Consider the following 21,890-nt stretch of genomic DNA (forward strand, 5'->3'; position numbering starts at 1 on the left):
TTTTTTTTGTTAAGAGAGAGATATGAAAGTAGGAAGTGGTGATGAAAGATGGAATGGAGTGTTCGTATTTGTAGGGAGGGCAAGCAGAAACATACCAAATAAATTTCATAACATTCAATCTATTTAAAATGAAATTAAACTAAACATTTTAATTATATATAGGTAATATTAAAAAGAGAACTGACTCAAAAGTTGCATGATTAACTAAATCCCAAGAAAATGCAAACTTAGAAAACCCATATATTAATTTTGGAAGACCCGCCAGAAAGAATTAACATGCTAAAACATCTTTTAACACAACAAATTAAGGATTTTTCATTTCCTTTAAAATCTTAAGAGTCTAGTCAGCTCCACGTTGTTATTATTTGGACTCACTAAAAGCTCTGAAAAAAGCAGAGCCATGCAATGGATACAAATATTTTAATATTTTTCTGAAAATGCAGAGCCATGCAAGGATGCACGTATTGAATTGAAAATGCAGAGACATGCAAGGATGCACGTGGTTAATTTTCTTCATGCATGACAACATTTGTCATGTACTGTGGCCCACACATTAATTTACCATGGGCGGATTCAGCTCAATGTGGGTGGTGCAAATTCTACAAAAGATGGTTTGGAGGTTTTATTGATTGAAATCAATTATAACATTTGAAGAGTCTATATTGATGTCAATTTGGCTTCAAAGGTTGGATGAAGTACTAGTTTTTGCTAGAATCAAATCAAATATACTAATTAATCAGGACTATATTTATTATATAAATATATATATATATATGATTGAAATATGCTTCATAATTACTTGGTCGAAGACAAAGAGATAAACTTGAAATTATGGGCATGTTTGGAAACGCTTAGAGATATAATGTAGTTAACGAATAAATTTTATTACATTGGTTAATATATACATAATTAAAGTGTATTTCATAATATTATTTCATTTAAATAAATACCCCATTAAGATATTTAAAACCAAAATAATTTTTAAATGAATTAAAAAAAATGATTAAACGCAGCACTACTTAAGAAGTTTAGTTTTTTCAACCAAACCATATATTGATTTGTTTATAGTTATGTTAGTTTTTATATTATTATAAGTCTTATAACTCTATAACTATAATGATAAATATATAACACAATGCAACATTATGTATACACAACTTTAGTCTCTAGATCCTCTCTTATGCGAAACTCAACTCAAGGTGGACACAACAAAGATAGTTTTGGCTAACGAGAGCCCGAGCTTCTTGAGTTTTATGATGAAGACAAATACAAATTGAGTGAGCATTTAATTGTATGAACAATATTTATAACTGATTATGAGTTAGTGAAGGAGCCTTGGTCTAGTCTTTAGTAGTTGTAAGCATTTTGGTCAAACTAAAAAATTCAAAATATTTGGTTTCAGAGCTTGAGAGAAGAAGAATTACTAGAAAATTAGTTCATGAATGCTTGGAGGACTTTTGGATTGATATGTGAATTGTGATGGTCATTAATTGTATGACTACTTGTTTGACATTCATGACTTTGAAAGAATATCAATACTTTCCACACTTCACAAAATAATGACACTTCTATATGTTGTGAATTTATTTGGAGATGAAAATAAAAGAATATGTAGTCCGATAATAATTGTTGAAGATGGATCAAGAAGGATGTACAATTTCTTAAAGAAAAACTCGTAAATGTGAAAGAGAGTTTGATGGTACAACCAAACATAGTCATTAAGACTTTTAGGGAAAATGCTATATTAAAGAAATTTAAAAAGTTCAAAACTCGCAAGAGAGTCTTCGTGAAAAAAGCATAGATAAGGTCCAGTCTAGATAAAATATATGATCATTCAACTATGATTTGAAAGATTCAGATTTTCCTATATTTTTTTTTAAAAGCACTCATTAATCTAGATCTAGTAATTATATATATATATATATATATATATATATATATATATATATATAATAGCATAATAGATAAATAAAAATTACAATTTCAAAGTTAAAATAAATAATAATTACCTCTTTGTAGTCGTAATCTGTGATGAAATAACACCTGAAAAGAAACTAATTATAACGAAAAGATGAGAGAATGTGTTGACTAAATAACTAGTATAGATTTACATATAATTGAATTAAGACTAATAAAAATATAGATATTGACTACTAAGGTAAAACAACAACTCAAAATAAAACTTAGAAAATATAATTACCGAAGAAAATAATAATATTAACAAAATTATTTGAAAGAAAAAATTACTATTGAAATTTAATAATAATTAATAGAGCATTATTAGTGCCTTTCGTCAATGACTAAAGTTAGGGGTGTTCATCAGTTCGGTTTTCAGGTTATTCGAGTTTTCGGTTTGAGTTCCTTGAAATTTTATTTTTTAAGAAAATTTGAAAATCAAACCGATTTGAATAAATTTGAATTCAGTTTATTCGAATTCAGTTTATTCGAATTTGATCGGATATTCGATTTAGACCAAATATTGAACACCCCATACCCATAATATGAAAGAAATATTATCATTTAAAAAAAATTATAAGAAAACAAGTTATTTGATATCTTATCTACTAAAATTATAAAAAAATATATAAATCATTTAAACTATGCTTAGTGATTGACTGTCAATGTTTGGCAGGTGAACGACCACCAGATATGATAGTGGAGAGGTATTTATGATGATGGTAAGTGTTTTCGACAAGAAAGAAAGAGAGATAGGTCAAGACTCAAGAGTGGACGGTTGAAGTGAGTGATTAGAGTTTTAGAGATTATAGAGGACTAGCGAATGACCTAAATTAATTAATAATAAAATATATAATTATTTAATAATATATAATAAATTATATAATATGTAGTAAAAATATATAATTAAAATAAATCATAAAAAATGAATTAGTTAATAATATATAATAAATTATATAATAAGTAGTAAAATATATTATTATTTAATAATATATAATAAATTATAAAATATGTAGTAAAATATATAATTAAAATAAATCATAACAAATGAATTCGTTTTTCGATTTGGTTTTCGAGCTTAAATCTCAATTCAAAAACCAAATCCAAAACCTAATTTAAATTCGAATAGGTTTAAAATTCGATTGGAAAATAAAAAATAAAATTCGAATTCGATTTTTTCGAATTTGGTGAATTCAAATTCTGTCGGATATTTGGTTCAGACCAAATATTGAACACCTTTAGCTAAAGTAATCATTGATGGAGACAGCGGAATAGTAGATTTTATAGCTCAACAATAAAATTAGGCTCTTATACCATGTTAGAATAAAGAGAAGAATATTGTATTGAATGATATATTTTGAGTTAAATAAGTTAGGTCTATTATATAGACAATAGATTAAATATATAAGGAAACTAATATAATAATATAATATTGATATTATCACATTTTATTATTTGTGATAATATCTTACAGATATATTATCTTTATATTATAATAATTTTCATCGTCTTCATTATCCTCTTCGTCGTCAACATCTATAGTCCGTACATGAGGGGGCTTCAATTGTTGAGACAACCTAGTGAACATCTTCCTCCTCTCAATCATCGTTGTTTGTGTTATTCATAATAAAAAGAGGATAATAAATTTGATAAGAAGACATTCATTTAATTTTTTTCTCATCAGCACCGACCTCTTTCTTTCATTACTCGGTTAACCAACAATATCATTTATAACTAATAAACCTCTCATATTACTAATCTTGTGACCTCACTATTGCACTCAATATTTCAACAGTACCAACATCTTTTACCATCACTTTTATCAAACCAACCATCTCATCATATCACCAACTTCTTTACCCTCACTTTTTCGGTAAACCAACAAATTCATTCATATATTTAACCACCGATATTTTTTGTTCTGCAATGAACATCTGATACAAACCTTGTGACCTCACTTCGAGTATTTTGTACCTTAACAATCTCATATCATTACCACGACCTCTTTATCCTCACTTTTGCAAACCAACCACTAATTCAATCGACCTATAATCTTATGACCTCACTTTCACACTCCGGTCAGCCACCCGTCTCAGTCACACATTTAACCACCAGTATTCTTTATCCCAATGGACAACTCTTATTTCTAATAGTATGACCTCACACACTTTCACACATCTTTTATCCTTCGCCAAACCAACCATCAAAATCCTAATTGACATATTAATCTCGTGACCTCACACATTCAGACGCCTTTTATTTCTCGAAAAATCAACCACCAATCTCAATCGATCTCTAGTATTATGACCTCACACTTTGGTCCATCAACATCTCATTCACATATATTTTTAACCACCAATCACAATCGACCTCTAATCTCATGATCTTTCGATCATTTTTTACCGATTTCTTATCTCTCAGTAAACTAAACAACAATCTCAATCTTAATGACCTTTTATCGCTAAGAAAACAAACCACTAATCTCATCGACCTCTCTTTTTGTGACCTCATACATATACATGCTTTTAATCCCTCGACAAACCAATTATCAATCACACGTAACCTCTAATCTCGTGACTTTACGATTCTTTGTTACCAACCTCTTATTCCTCGACAAACCAACTACCAATTCTAATTGACCTCTCATCTCATGACATAATTACTTCCACGCGCTTCTTATCTTTCACCAAACCAACCACCATTCTCAATGAACCTCTTCATAGTATGACGTCACAATTTCATACGACTCTTATCTCTTGACAAATCAACCATCAATCCCAATCACACATTCACACACATCTTTTATCTCTCAGCAAACAACCTTAATCGACATCTTATCCCTCAATAAACTAACCATCAATTACAATGTCACTGCCATCTTATTCATTGGTAAACCAATTATCAATCTCAATCGACCTCTCATCTCGTAACCCCACACTTTCACACGTACAATCTCAATATTGATTTGTTGAAAAGATAGATTATTTCATGTAAATTAATTATAGTCTTAACTCATAATTACTTAAATAAAGTAATATTTGTGTTCTCTCCCAAAAACTTCAAGAAAGAAATGTATAGTGTATATCTAAGTTAATTACTTTTAAAAACTAATTATTTTTTATACTAAAAATGTTATTATCTATCTATCATATAAATAAGCTTAAAATATTTAAGAAGAGAAATCCAAAAATCATAACTTTTTCCTAAATTAACTTTTTGATTATATATAATATTTTATTTCATAAATAAAAAATATATTCTTTAAAATCTTAACTACATAGTTAACACATTTAATTATATATTATTTATTTTATAAATAAATAAAAGATTTGTAAATCTTAATTCTATAATTAAATTCGTTTAATTAGATATAATTTTAATTCATAAATAAATAATATTATTTGAAATTAATAATTTATTATATATTAATAATCAATTATCATTTCATTTTATTTAATATAACAATTAACGTGGGCCTCACATATGACCCAATTATAATACAATATATATACAACTATTAATTATTAATCGTAGTTGACTTATGGAAAAGAACTACGACTTCTACAATAATTGGATTAAATTATCTTCATAATTTACTAATCCAAATTTAGTCATTCCATATTAAATTAATGGATGGATGCAAATCATTCATATCCCACTCGAGATCCAAGAGTAAGGTAATGTACTAACGGACCTCGATCTAAGAGTTTGAAATAGAAAAAACTTTTTAAAAAAAAGATCGATTTTAAGCATTACACAAATCAAATACAAGAATATAGAATACATATTTGTCTTCTTCTTCATCTATATTATCTTAAAACTATTTACAAGTTTTAATGACAAAAATATTGTACTTCGAATTAATATATAACTAATAAACAATTTAACATAAAAATATTACATAAATTAGAATGCGGATGCATCAAAGAAGATGGAATGACTAGTATTGTGCGATCATGACTTCCATTTTTTCTTCCATTGCGATATTACTAACATCAATGGAAAAGTATAATGATGCGAAAAATCTTTAAAAATTATTTGTTAGACTCCATCTCACACTTTAATTATAAAGTTTTCATCCTACAAGCATAAGAAGCAATACATATGCCTATCATGTGTATAAAGAATATTGGGATTCAATAGGAAAGTTTGATAATTAATTTATCAAAATATTTTATGTAACGATTTATAATGAACCATTTGAATAACCATACATCTCTTCAAAATATTTTATAACACATATGAAGATAAATGATCGATTAATTAATTTATAAATTATGTGGGTAAAATAAATAAAAAGAAAGATATATGTGAAACTCAATTAGATAAGATGCATACATCATCATATCCAGGGACGAATTTAGGTAGGGGCTCGGGTGGGCTGAAGCCCACCCCGAAAAAAAAAATTTACGGTAGAAATATGACATTACCCTTAATTTCTTTAAAAAATCAATATAATTCATTGTTTTTTTATCTAATTATTAAAAAAATGATAAAATTTACTTTTATATACTTGTTTTTTTTTCAAAATTTTCTTGTTTTTATTTTAAGTCCACCCTAATTTTTTTTCAAGCCCACCCCAATTCGAAATTCTGGGTCCGTCCCTGTCCGTATCGTCCCTGTCCGTATGTATTATAAGGCTTGTTCCCAAGTTACCGATTTTGGTATATCTAAGCTAGGAACAAAATATGGATCAGATGGAAAACAAAAGTGGTTGAGCTCCATTGCTTGTGCCAAAAATGGTGTTATATCATGATCTTATTAAGTCGTTATCATGAGCTTATTAAGACGTTATCATGAGCTTGTTAACGCTTCAATAAGCTCTTGATATTGCTTTAATAAGTTCATGATAACGCTCTAATAATGATGTTTTTTCGCTCGGTGATTATCAAAGTCACATTCAAATGTACCGATTCTTTTCGGAATTCAACGTTCTAAAAAAGAGAATTCTATATAAGCTCGTGATAACACTTCAATATGTTCGTGATAAACTGAACTAATATATTTACAAATGAAAAAATATATCAAATATTAATTAGATGTTTACAATTTGTGAATGGAACATTTAATCTTAAAATGTTGATGGTTTAGGGGAGATAAACAGATTCGGGGACATGTAATGCATCCTGAACCAATGCAGATCCTTCTTGTCGGTTTTTGGATTAATTCCACAAGTCCAATTCTTCGCTTCCCCCAATTCCACAAGCCTCTTTACATACACCCTATTGACGAAGTTGTTAAACTTTTGTAGCGTAGGGATAAGAAGCTCGTATTTTGTCTCAAACGAAATGCCCTTTGGGAGACACCGATTGTCAATGACATCTACTTTCCCTAAACTGCGGTTGAATATAGAAAGATAAAAATGATTACTTATACAATTGAGCAAAAAAATCTACAAACAAAAATTAAAATAAAAAATACTATATATTAATCCACCTGATAATAGACTATAATGCACATGATAACTAACTGCAATGCATCTAATAACAAACTATAATGCACATGATAACTGAATACAATGCACCAATTGAGAGCTTTAATCCTCTCAACATCAACTAATGATTTGAGGATTTTCAAACTGTAGTTTTGAAAACAGAAACATTCAGTTAGATTAACACTCACCCGATAACTACCTATAGAGCTCATGATACCCATTTATAGAGCTAATGATAACTATATATAGAGCTCGTGATAACTACATATGAGGTGCAACTAATAACAAGATATAACACTCAATCGAAAGAGCGAGAGCGGTAAATAAGGGAGGGTTGAGTGTGTTTAGGGGTAAAGAGGAGGGTTGAGTATGGTTAGGGATGAATGATTGTAGAAGATGAAGAGTTGAAGGAAATTAATGCACGCGTTTTGAATTTATTTTTAAAAAACCTAAAAATAAGAGAGGGAAGAGAGTTAATTTGTTTTTAAAAAATTTCATGCCCTCTCTAAATAATTATTCTTTCCTTTATCAATCTTAACATAACTCTAAATGTTGTTAGAGTCATTATTTTACCCTCCATACATAGAGAATGACACGTATAAAAATTCTGAATAAATAAATAAAGAATAATGCTGAAGTTTCCTATAAAAATGTAGAATGGGATGAAGATAATGGTTTATTATGACTTGTTTTTTCTTTTTATATATTTCATTTTTATCAATGATTATTTTTTTCATTAACTAGTATGAACATAATTGTAAGCAAGATGTATCTCAATTGTTTGACATGATACAGGCACAAATGTAAAAGTTGAACTTATATTGTTAAAATGTCACGCGTTTATCAAATTTTGGGTAAGTGTTATTAGCCTGTTTTAAGTTTATGGGCGGGTCAACCTACAATCCGACCCAAGTATCCATTTACTCTCACATATATCCAAATTAACCACAGCTCTCGACCCGGTAATTCAGACACTTTAAAAATTAAGCATCATTATATATATATATATAGATTGTTTGACATGATATTGAAGGCACAAATGTGTGTGTGAGAGAGTCGTTCCTACACTGACCTTGTTTGTTCAACGAATTGGTGCCGACGATCAATGAAGATCTCCCCAAGAAGAAAGCTCTGCCTGGATGTCTAACTGCTTTGTTAACCGGAATCAGCGGGAGCAGGGAAGCGGGAGCTGAATCTGAATTGAAGGTCTGATCTAAAACTGTTTTGTTTTTAATTTTAGTATAAACTATTTAAATAAGTCTAAGATCTTTTATCAATATTTATATTTTCTCTTACAATTACTGAAAATTCAATTGATCAATAGCTTGGATGTCTAAAATTTCATAATCTATTAATAAATTATAAATAGAATGGGCTGAAAATTTACCTAATTATTATTCAATAGGTTGACTAACATTGTGTGATTTCATTTCCAAACTTTAACTTCAGTTCTTTTGTTTCTTAAAAGAATTCATGACAATCTGGATATTGAATTTTCAAGCATTTAATTTATATATTGTAAAAGATATAAATAATGAATAAGCTAAATAATGAGCATTATAATGAAAATTGATATGTAAATATTGAATTAGCTAATATAGATTCATTATTTATATATATTTATTATTCTAAGTATTAGATCCAATTGTTGGGAGTTTTGAAAACGAAGATTACTTTTATACTGTAATTTAGAAATTTGAGATGGGTAAATGCACAAGTTATCTAAGTCTAAAACAAAAGATCAAACACAGAACAAAACAACACCAAATTTACGTGGAAAACCCTCTCAACTTGGAGGGTAAAAAATCACGGGGCCAACCAGCAAATTTCACTATAAACAAGAAACGGATACAAATGTTCTTCTCAACTTTAAACCCAAAGTTGAGGTATACAAACAGAGAAAACCAACTTCATTCATACTCAAGCTAGTCTAGATATAAGACAACAAGAAGTTGGAACCTGAAAGTAAAAATGTAAGAGATCTACTGCCTCCTTCTCTTCTTCTTCCTCTGTTTCTTCTTCTCTGTTTCTTCTTCTTCTTTGCAGGATGTTCTCTCTCTATAAGTGATAGAATGAGCAACATTCTTAGGTTTTGCTCATTTAATTAAATGTCTGATTGGGCTGGACCCAAAGGCCCAACAATCTCCCCCTCCAGCCCATGGAGAGAGACACACTGATCTTCAAGTCATCACTTGGTATTCATACCGATAAACCGACAATAGAGATCGAGCTTGTCTTTTGGAACAATCTTCGTAAACATGTCTGATGGGTTCTTATCCGTGTGGATTTTCTTCAGTTTCATCTGTTGGTTTTCTATTACATCTCTTAATCAACGAAACCTCACATCAATATGCTTAGTTCTGGAATGATATGTAGCATTCTTTCTCAAATTTATGGCATTCTGGCTATCACAGAAAACAATTGCATATTCTTGTTGCATACCAAGCTCTAGGAGAAATCTAATCATCCACAATAACTCTTTACCAGCTTCCGTTGCTGCAATGTATTATGCTTCTGTTGTTGATAAAACCACACATTTCTACAACTTGGATTGCCATGACTCGGCTCCCCCTGCAAAAGTAAACACATAACCCGAAGTGGATTTTCTGTGATTTAGATCTCCAGCCATATCAGCATTTGTGTAACCTTCTAACACAGTTTCACCATTTCCAAAACTCAAACACAAATTGGAAGTGCCTCTTAGATATCTAAGAATCCACTTCACTACTTCTCAGTGTTGTTTTTCTAGATTAGAGAGGAACCTACTTACCACACCGACTGCATGCGTTATATCTGGCCTAGTGCAACCCATTGCATACATCAAACTCCCTACAGTTGAGGAGTATGGAACACTTGACATTTCATAATTTTCTTTCTCTATTGATGGACACATATTCTTGCTCAATTTAAAATGGCTAGGAAGTGGACAACTTACTTCATTTTCTCCTTGCATGTTGAATCTTTCAAGTACCCTTTCAATGTATTTCTCTTGTGACAACCAAAGTCTCTTAACCTTTCTGTCACGAGTAATCTGCATTCCCAATATCTGACGTGTTTGGTCCATGTCTTTCATGTCAAATGTCTTGGAAATATCCTTCTTCAACATGGCTATTATCTGAGCATCATGTCCTACAATCAACATATCATCAACATAAAGTAAAATGATTAAAAACTTTCCATTAGAAAATCTTTTGAAGTAAACACACGGATCTGCCTTGGTTCTCTGGAACCCATGACTCATCATAAAAGAGTCAAATTTCTTGTACCACTGTCTCGGAGCTTGTTTCAAACAGAATAGACTCTTCTTTAATTTGCAAACCATGTTCTCTTTTTCTTTCACTTCAAATCCCTCTGGTTGCATCATATAGATCTCTTCTTTCAAGTTACCATATCAAGTAATCTAATTTTAAAAATTTTAAAAATTTTAATCAAATATAATTTCTTTTAAAAAAATATCAAAAAAAATCTCAATAAACATTACATCAAATTTAGATGATAATTTGTAATTTTAAAACTTAAATTATAATAATTGAATTAAAGAATAGTTAAATTTTGTTTTGTTTGATATAGATTTATTTGAATTCTTTTGTTAAAATAATATTGACTTATAAAATAGTAAATTATTTGAGAAAATATATAAATAAAATGAATCCAATTAAAAAACTTTAATGATAAAGAAAAAAAGAAAAATCACTATTTTGAATTCAAGAAATTGGGCTCTTTTTAAATTTAAATATATATATATATATATATATATAAATGAAACATAATAATTTTTAAAATATTTTAATTAAATAGTTGATATTGATATAAAAAAAAAATAAAACAGCCCATTAAAATTATTAACCAATCCACCGTTTTAGCCGGTAAGAGCTTTCGTCAACTTTCACCTAACCCTCAGACAAACTCTGCCACCATCTAACCGGCCTTACCAGTCCCACCTCCACTTGTACTTGATTTGTTTAATTATTATTCAAATCTAATTTTGAATTATTGAAACAATAAAATTATCTAAAAAATTATCTAAAAGACTATTTCTAACATGTTTGGTGCTACTTTTTCCCCATCATTTAATAATTCTCTATAATTATTTAATTAATTTATTAAGAGATTAGATTATGTCATTAATCTAACATTAAGGTTATATCACATCATTACTACATTAATTGTTTTTTTTACTAAATGTATACAACTTTCTATCTATATTTATCATTAAATAAGTCATGTCTTAAGTTTAGTTTTCAACCTAGATTTATAGTAAATTTTTGTAGATTTTTTAATTAATTGATAGATAAGAATGATAATAGGCTGAATAAATTAGGGTGTTTTTATTAGGTTTGATTTGGATTTTTTCAACAAAAATAATTTGTTTATAATATATATATAATCGGCCATGGTTGATTTAATTCAGATATTTATATAACTTTTTTTAAAATATATTAAAAAGAGTTAAATAACAATTTATAAAACTTAACTTATTAAAACATAAAAAGTAATGCTTTTATTATTTATGTGTATAATCTCAAATCCAAAATAAAAAACATAAAAAAAATGTAGTCATCAAATAAAGTAAATGTAAACTAGTTCATTTATTTAATCAATTTTTTTCATGTAAGATTTATTGACTTGATTATTTCTTTAAATGATTAACATTATATTAAAATAAAACAATAGCTAATGTCGTTTTGAAACTAATAAGTTCGGGATCAAATGTTGATTAGTCTGTCTCTGATATGGTATAATTCGGGTTAAACATTAAAATAACCGATTTAACTTTAATTTAAACATATTTAGTTTTTTTGTATGTGTGTGTAATATGATTAGTTTCCATATAATGAATGTAGTATGTACTTGTTTATCTTTAAGTTATGGTCGATCATATATATATGTAAAAAAACTTTAATATCCTGTCTATTTATATCATATATTTGTAAAAAAAACTTTAATACTATATCTATTTATATCCAATAAAGTTATATTAAGATAAACTAACTTGTCTTAAAATGAATTTTATACTGGTTACAATTGACCCATTTTCCAAAATGACTTTTAGATTACTTGATTTTCACTTTCAAATTCATTACCATTGTATTTTCTTTCGCTACCCAATCGACCCACTCGTGAAAAGGGAAGATCAATAATCTCTTTTCTCCTAAAATATCTTCTATTAGTTTGTGAACTTAGTTCTTTAAACTTGGTTTCTGAATATTGGTTTTTGGAACTTATTTCTGTAAGACTGGTGAACAAGTTTGACTCTTTCTTTTATTTGACTCAAAAACTTTTCTTAAGAGAATTCCCAGATAATTTGATCAAATCCGACTCGTACAATCAAAGTAGAATGTCGGAAGCCTAAGCGTGAAGAGAAGAAAAATGACAATGAAAAGGAGCTGAAGGCTCTTATGGCTCTTATGGAAGGGGACGAAAAGAACATATGAAACCCTTGTGATTCTTACTTCTCATCCAGCGACAGTGATGAAGACAAGGTGGCTTGCTTCATGGAAAGAGAAGAAGAATAAGATACTTAGGAAACTGAGGTATTTGACTTCTCCTCTGAAAAGTTTTCAAGGGAACAACTGGTAGCTGCACTAGATGACATGGTCATAGAGTACAGAAAGCTAGCAGAATCCCTAAATGAAACAAAATCTTCATCTAATGTCTCTCAACCAATTTTATCTCAAACTCAAGAATCAAATATTTTTGAAAAGAAAGTAGTAGAGATTTAATCCGAGAATGAGATGCTCAAGGAATATATTCAAACTATTTCTTCTAAAAACAAAAGGTTAAACTATATTGTTAGTGCTTGGACGAGGTCTGGAGAAGCTGTCAAATATCAGATTAGTCTGTTGAAATCTGTTGGATATAAATCCAGTTTAGGATTTGATGACAATGACCCAAACTAGTCCTGCAAAAAGTCAAACTCAGCAACTGACAAGCTTAAGCGAATAAGTTTTGTCAAAAAGAATTTGACTGATACTGAATCTGATCCGATTCATGAAGAAGTAGAATTGAAGAATGAAATAATTTATGTTCCACCGACTGTTAGTTGACTGAAAAATAAGTTAGATGCAGCCAGAAAGTCTGGCAATCTAAAACCTGACTCAAAGTCAAGGAGTTTTAAAAGAAAATCATCTTCAAAAGCTAAAGGATCAGTGGCTAGTAGGAAGGCGTCTGCTAAGTCAAAATCATACGCATTAATCACAACAAAAAATGGAAAATCCATCAAAATAACTCAAATATGAATTTCTAAGGGACTGATTGATCGAGGGCCCAATGAATGTGGGTACCAAAGTTTGTAAATATTTTCTTGTGTTGGTGATACAGGAGAGCTGTAGGAAGGAAGCATGGAGCATACTCTTCTAAGTATACATTTTAGGAGACCAACAATGGCATTTGCCATTCCAGAAGACTAAGTGTTTTATGTTTTAAAAATATTTTTGGTCTTAAGGACCTCAAAACATTTGTTTATTCATTTTGTTCTTGCAAAAAAAAGAGAGAAAATTTATTATGAAAATAAAGACACACGCAAACAAAATGCCTTAATCGGTCTATTAGACGAGGTTGTCTAAGAGAAATAGCATGTACTTAGACGTATTTTTACTTATACTCTATGCATCTAAGTCTATGTGTCTTGGTTATTAACCTGCGCGGTTAGACGTTAGATGTTTTTATGACAAGAGCAAGTGGATGCTCACGTCTAACCAAACACACGTCTAATACGTGCTATTCTTGCGTAATTAGATGTCGACGTCTAATAGACGTTAAACGTTTATGAGACACGTAATTAGACGTTTGCGTCTAATAGACCCATGCGTCTAATAGACGTTTAGTTTTTATAGATTGATGTAGTAAGAAAAACGTCTAACTACGTGTGTATTAGACTGATCAAGGACAGTTGTCCCACATGCTGCGATGTCTAATTTTTTCCGCTCAAACATAAACATTGTCATCTCCGAATAACATGAAGACACATGTCTTTCAAGTTAAGAGAGAATGACTAATATACCCTCAGAATAATGATGACTGCTTGGAAAGGACGTTTAATTTTAATGAATGGGTCCTACCCTTAAGGAAATATGACGGTTATCCCATGCGACTCTTGGGAGTCTATATAAGGACATTCTGCATGAGATTGAAAAAGATTTTTCTCTCTCAAAAATCTCTTAAGAACCATAGATTTGTTCGATTTTCTCTCTAAGAAACCCTTGTTCATCTTGTGTCTGTTTGTATTCTTTCAAAATGGGCAACAAGTGAATCACACTTGGTCATTGTACTCTGCAGGTCGATTTTCCTTCCGCCTATACGTTCGATCAGCAAGATGTTGTCGACATGTTCCGATCCCTTGAATATTCCGGTTTCGGAAAGTACCTCGGAGGGTCGTTCATATTCCACGAAAAAGAAGTCATGGAGTTTTTCAAATCGGCGACGATGATTGGTGATTCCATTACTACAACGGTGAATGATACTAAAATATCTTTCAACAAAGCATTCTATGCGGAGTTCTTCGAACTTACATTGGAGGGGAACACGTTCAATCTTTCTCTACCATCTGAAGTCACGACAGAAATGAAGACGTTTTTCTCAGCCGACGGCTCGGAGATTCGATTAAACGGGAGTAAGAAAGCTCTCAAACCCCACTTTATTTTTCTGAATGATATGGTTGCTAAAGCGCTTCAAGGGAAGGCGGGCTCTTTCCATCTCTATAGTCAAGACCGTTTTGACTATATGAAGGTTATTTCTAAAGGGATTCGGGTCAAATGGTCCTCAATCCTGTTCATAAACCTGTGCGTAACGATTAATCAAGAGAACAAGGAAAGTGTGAGTTTTGATGCTCAACTTAGCCGTCTACTAGAACATTTGGGGGTCCCCATGGGGGATTCTAAGCCGATCAACTATACTCGAGTGTATAATGTGTTCACTGTTGCCAACACCCTTGTCCGAATGAAGAACAACAAGGAATCGTTGTCTTGAGCATCAAGCCAACAGACAGGAGGAAGGTTTGTTACTCGTTCCAAGCAACCAACGGCTTCTATTCTGTCGACAGAAGCTAAGAGAACGAGAACAATCAATGAATTAGAGGTTAGTTTCACTAGTCTGAAAAGCTCTTCGAAGGACTCTGGAATAGTCGATTCCCGAGTTAAGCAAAGTCTAGTTGAACTTGTTGATGTCCCAATGTCTCCCTTGTCTCCAGCCGCGAGTTAGTTAAGAAAACTTTCTAAGTCCTCCGCTTCAAGAGGAGATTAATCAAAGGCGCCCAGGGCGTCTAAGTTTGTGAAAGTATCGTCTAAGGTAACCCCATCTTAATCTCAGGCCGAAGTGCCTAAATTTAATGTTCCTATGTGGAACAATATAAATATGTTTCTATTCCTATTGTGGAACCTACTGTCGGGCAAACTATTAAGCTAGTTGGTCCAAACATTGATAATCTTGACAGGACTCCATCTCATGTCCCTGAACCCGAGTTTGAAGCAGCTGAAGCTACAGTTTCTTTTGAACCAGAGCAAGGTGCAGTTCTTACCCTTGTTGTTGGTGATGCATCTGAAAAGGCCCTTTCTATGCCAATCGAAGAGCCCCCTATTTCCAATCATGTCCCAACAGAGTCTGTAGTGACTGGAAAGCTTGTTCAGTCAGAACCCACGCCAAGACTCTTTGCTAGACTCCTTTATGCTCATGAGTTAATGTGTTCCACAAGAAAGGCTGTTGGAATCACGTTTGGGGAACCAAGGACAACTCCAAAGCCTGTTGAGGTTATTGGAAAAGGGAAGGATGTTGCAACCGATTCTAATGAGGATGTTTCTGAAGCAACTTGCATTGTCAACCTTATGATGGATCAAGCCAATGTAAATGTTGCTGAAAAGATCGAGATCTTTGATACTTGGGTCTTGAACAGAATGTCTATTAAGTATGATGAGGTCATCAAGGGCAAAGGCATAAGCAGTCAATGGTTGAAGTTAGTCAGCACTGGAAAGAGAGTCCTGAAATGGGCTAAGACATCGGAAGTTTATGAAGCTCTTAAGAGAAAAGAGCTAGTTGAAGCAAATTTGAGAGGAAGAGCTCTCTTTCCGATTCTTTAAGCCAGAAGAGCCAATTTCAATCCTCATGAGAGGAATGCTAAGGCAGAGGAGAAAGCTCTGAGAAGACTAGACGAGATTATGCAAGATTATATTTCTATCGTTGTCAAGTACGTTCATGGAGAAAATTGCTCTGGGGTTAGTCCATTTGGAAGTTCCTCATATGAAGATGAACTTATAGATCTGTCCGATGATCGTGATGTTGCTGAAGATGAGCAAGTTGCTGCTCTTCTTATAGAATTGAGAAGTTTTTCACCTGAAAAAAAACGTCTAATGACTCAACCCAAAATTGAGCAAATTGTGGAACCCATTCAATCCAATCTCATTATTGAAGAAGAAGAAGAAGTTGTTAAGGAACCTGTTCAAGCTCTTGTTACCTAGGAAAAGGAAGTGTTGGAGTCCCTTGTTCTCGAAGCAAAGGCTTCTCCAGAAAAGGAGGCCAAAGTTAGTCAGCCTGATGAAGCTAGATCTGAGAGGGAACCCTCTAATGACAAAGAATTAGAGGAGAGTTCCTCATCTGAGGGGGAACAAGATAAAAATAAAGAATCTTCAGAAGAGTTTCCTCTGTCTCAATGTTTTATTCCCGGTTCTCCCAAGCCTCGACTATTTTCGGACATCACAACTTCGAACATTCATGATGATGTTGTCATTCTTCCTCATCATTCAGACGGGTCACCCGATCCGGTTCATAAGGTACGTAAAGATTTTGTTGATGATGAAGAAGAAGAAGGAAAGTCTGAAAGTGATTCAGAGAAGGATGGACCCGAGCAGTCCATGCAAGTTCACACCCATATCAGTCCTATTTAAATTGCTCCAGCAGATTCTCAAGAGATTTCATCTAATGAAGGATCATCTGTTGGTGGTACGAAGCTTATGAAGTCTATGACATCATTAATGGGCACTCTTCAGAAGAATATGGCTGAAATGCAATCAAATATGGTAGATTATGAAGACTCAAAAAGCAAACAAGAAGGAATTTTCCGATCTTCTTAAAACCCATAATGAGATGGAGCAGACATTAAAGAAGAACACGTACGAGATTAATACCCTCAACAAGACATACACCAAATTTGAAAAGAACTTTTTCAGACGACAAAGCGATTTGATCGATTGTGAAAGGGAAAATGCCGTTGAACTCCATAATGAAGTCATGGATGAATAAGTTTGCTTCGAAATCAGATGGTTGAGATTCAAGGTAATATGAGTAGAGCTGATGCTGAGCGGTTAGAACATGTTGATTCCTTTGCAAGGAAGATTCAGGCTGAAGAAGATGCTAAGGCTGCTGCCGAGAAAGAGAAGAATCTCATTACTCAAGGCGATGACAATAACGACAGAAGAGGTGGTGGTGTTTCAACAAGCACCATATCAAAGCAAAAGTCAACTAGTGATGATAGCGATAGGCCAATCAAAAGAGGCGGAGGTCGCAGCGGTGATCGTGGTGGTAGAACTAGTGGAGGTGATCGTGGTGGTAGAAGTGATGGAAGAAGTGGTTGTGGTGGTCGTTATCTCCCTCCGTTTCAAAACCTTCTAACTAGTGAAGAATTCAGCTGTCAAGGATTTCGCTACCCAATCGACCCACTCGTGAAAAGGGAAGATCAATAATCTCTTTTCTCCTAAACTATCTTCTATTAGTTTGTGAACTTGGTTCTTTAAACTTGGTTTTTAATATTGGTTTTTGAAACTTATTTATGTAAGACTGGTGAACAAGTTTGACTCTTTCTTCTATTGGATGAATGTTTATCTCTTAAATTGAGCAAAGTTTTAACATCATCATTAAAAAAGGGGAAATTGTTGGGTCAAATTATTTTAACTAAGGGTCAAAGTATTTTGACTAATGTAATTTTGATGATGAGTTGGTATAAAACTTAAACTAAGCTGTCTAATTGTTTTTGTTGCAGGTGTATCGAAAACATGTTATATTAGACTTAGTTTGAATGAGGTTCATTAGACTGATTGGCTATTAGACACATAGATTTAGACGTGCAGTCTAACAGATACGTAGTTAGACGTGCAGTCTAATAGAAACGTACTTAGATGAGCAGTCTAACAGATACATAGTTAGATGTGCGGTCTAACAGATACATAGTTAGACGTGTAGTCTAACAGGCGTAGTTAGACGTGCAATCTAACAAATACGTAGTTAGACGTGTAGTCTAACAAGCGTAGTTAAGACGTGCAGTCTAACAGATACGTAGTTAGACGTGCAGTCTAATAGATACGTAGTTAGACGTGCAGTCTAACAGATACGTAGTTAGACGTGTAGTCTAACAGATACGTAGTTAGACGTGCAGTCTAACAGGCGTAGTTAGACGTGCAGTCTAACAGACGTAGTTAGACGTGCAGTCTAACAGACGTAGTTAGACGTGCAGTCTAACATGTATAGTTAGATGTGCAGTCTGACATATATGTAGTTAGACGTGCAGTCTAACAGATACGTAGTTAGATGTGTAGTCTAATAGGCGTAGTTAAGACGTGCTGTCTAACAGATGCGTAGTTAGACGTGCAGTCTAACAGATACGTAGTTAGACGTGTAGTTTAATAGGCGTAGTTAGACGTGCAGTCTAATAGATGAGAGTTAGACATGTAGTCTAACTTCTTCAGATTAGTCTGAAGGGAAGCGTAGTTAGACATGTCGTCTAATCTTATTAGACCAGGTGGTCTAATGGATCTGCTATTAGACGGGGGCGTCTAACTTCATTAGACTTGTCAGTCTAATTGAAAAACATCTAATGCCATGTTTAAGCAGTTGCTTGAGGCTAGCATCCGTCTACCCACGATCAACCAGTTGTATGCTACTCCTGCTCACTTTTTAGGGCAGAACAATACGACAACCAGTTGCAACCAATTAACTAATACCACGTAAGCAAATATTCTTCCCACTACTTGTTTCTTTCAGGAATATCCTAGAAGAATATTTGGCGCACTACCAGATTGGTACGGCCACGATCCTAGTGCTCAAAGTCTTATGTACCTGAGTACTATGGAGGCTTTCCAATGGAAGTTCGCCACGTGTCATTATAGAAGATTCGATTGTTGGTACATGCTCTCTATTTAATGATCTTCAAGGACAACAGAAGAATGGTCGCTGGACACTGAGAAATATGCATACGAACGAACTACTGAACTTAAAATCTCACGAATTGCTTTCTTGCTTTACTGTGAGTATATCAAGAGAGAGATAGAATCAAAGTATTGTCTAGTTGAGTGATATTCTTCAATATATTGTAAGTTGAACAGAGTCTGTTCTTTTCAACAGTGATCTAGCCGTGCAACTGTATTTGATTCTAAGAAATGTATAGTGAATCCTTCCGGTGGTTGGAAGAAGGATAGACGTAGAAGAGTTTGTTCCGAACATCCATAAACAAATTGTTGTATCATTTACATTTTGTCATTCATTCTCTAGTTGGTTCTTTGCTTCAAACCTGAGCAAACGTTTCCACACTTGAATCATTGAAGAGTTTGCAAGGGTTTGTGAAGAATAGAAAGTGATTTAAATCCCTAACAGGATTTCTATCAAATTGTTTATCTGAAACCATCATCAATAGTCAAACCCCTGTCTTTATCGATTACGCCGATCCTATTAGTGGTAAAATGTTATGTCTATTTAATCAACAAGAATAGTGAGTTCAAAACAAGTAATGGGGACAAACAATGTCACACTTATACACGTATGTGTCCTAATTGTAATCGGCATCCAATTTACGATTCGTTTGAATTTAAATAAGAGTGTTGTATTTCATTGTGAAATAAACATTAATAACTTGTACCCCTCTTTTCTCACTTTACAAGTCACACAAAAAGGGAAAATAACATAAGAACCGACAATATAAATTAAGTCTAAGTCCTTCATCGTTTGTCTACTCCTTCATTTCTCGTTTTAGCCTACCTCTGTCTAGTTTTATTCGTGAGGTTTGTCGGATCATTAGTTTTTTTGAGTGTACTTGCTTACCTCATAGATATTGTTTGAATCTCTTAGTCTATGTGGCTAACGATCTAGTATTTGTGTAACAAAGACTAAAAGATAATAACTCATTAGGTTAGGCATTTTTATTTCCCTTTTTATTTTCAAACAAATGTTAGAATGTATATCTCATCTATATGCATATATGTATTTAATATATATAGTAGACATATAATATACTCTCCATCGTAGTTATGTTGCTCGGGCATAAAAAATCTGCACCACTGTTTTCAAGTGCCTAATAGACAATCTGCCTTAATTGCATTGGCAATGCACTCAACATTTATAGAAGTTTTTAGAAAAGTATACAATGTTAAGCTCACCACAAATTCTCAACCGCCCATATAATTAGTTAATACTACATAAAACACCAATAAAATCGATCTCAACCTTTTAATTCAAAATTCTTATACCTTACTCAAGGGCCAAATATCTCTGGTTAAATTTTATTTAATTTTCTCTTGAACGAGGTAAAGCACAATATCACAAAAAAACATATGCTCCATCCATTTGAAGACGGTGTTTTAAGTGATAATTGAACTTAGAGACTTCATCCTTTCATGTTCTACTTGGGGAATGATCAAACATGTCTATACAAACTTGACAAAATTTTGGATGTTGGGTCACATAATTCCCGAATTCAATGAATTCCATGATGATATATGATCCACCTGTTGGAAGCGGTCCAATCTGAAAAAGAACAGAACACTTTTGAATTTCTCTGAATAACAGAATTAAGAAAAGTTTTTGAGCCTTGATCACCTTAAATGGCTTTGGTACTCTAATGGGTTTAGATAGTCTTGTTTACCTGTTGGTCTCAATAAAGAAAGATCCAGAATCTGTATCGAAGCGCACCACCGCCTACAGAGCTAATCCTTCTAATTTCTGTTGCATTTCATTCTGATAGAATCCATTAGCGAAGTGGGTCATCACTCTTTGCAACTAAATTCAAAATGATTTAAACTGAATCTTTAGGGCTATCAATTGATGATAACCCTCCAAAAATAAGGCGTATGCTGTTATTAGTTGCGTGCACACGGTATTCTTTAGTAAAAGGCGAAAGAATAGTTCGCTTTGTGCACACAACACAGCTGCGTGATTTGACCCAATGCAATAGCAGCTATTACATAGAGAGATCTCCTATAGGATAGTTGGTACTCCTCCGATGTGGGAAATATGAAAAAACATTGGGGTAACTTCTCTTTCTCTTTCTCTTTCTCTTTCTCTTTCTCTTTCTCTTTCTCTTTCAATTAATACACATTTTGTAATAAGTTTTTATATTAAGTCATAAAAAGTACACATTGAGATCTCCTAGATTGAAATCACAATATTTTATTATTCAATAAATATTTAAATATATTGTTACAAAACAAAAGCTAAATAATTCATCTTTGTTAATTATAAAAAAAAAAAAATGACCCAATTGGATCATGATTTGTTTAAACAAAGCAAAATATAAATAATCATTGAA

General features: G+C 32.3%; 1 non-coding gene across 1 annotated transcript; it reads right to left on the reverse strand.

Moving 5' to 3' along the window:
* Nucleotides 1-21,393: 21,393 nt before the first annotated feature.
* On the reverse strand, nt 21,394-21,513 carry LOC124918324. The gene has a single exon (XR_007097366.1). It is a non-coding gene; the product is annotated as a U5 spliceosomal RNA (small nuclear RNA).
* Between the last annotated feature and the right edge of the window lie 377 nt (nt 21,514-21,890).

The sequence above is a fragment of the Impatiens glandulifera genome, unplaced genomic scaffold (genome assembly GCF_907164915.1).
Source record: "Impatiens glandulifera unplaced genomic scaffold, dImpGla2.1, whole genome shotgun sequence".
Taxonomy (NCBI): Eukaryota; Viridiplantae; Streptophyta; class Magnoliopsida; order Ericales; family Balsaminaceae; genus Impatiens; species Impatiens glandulifera.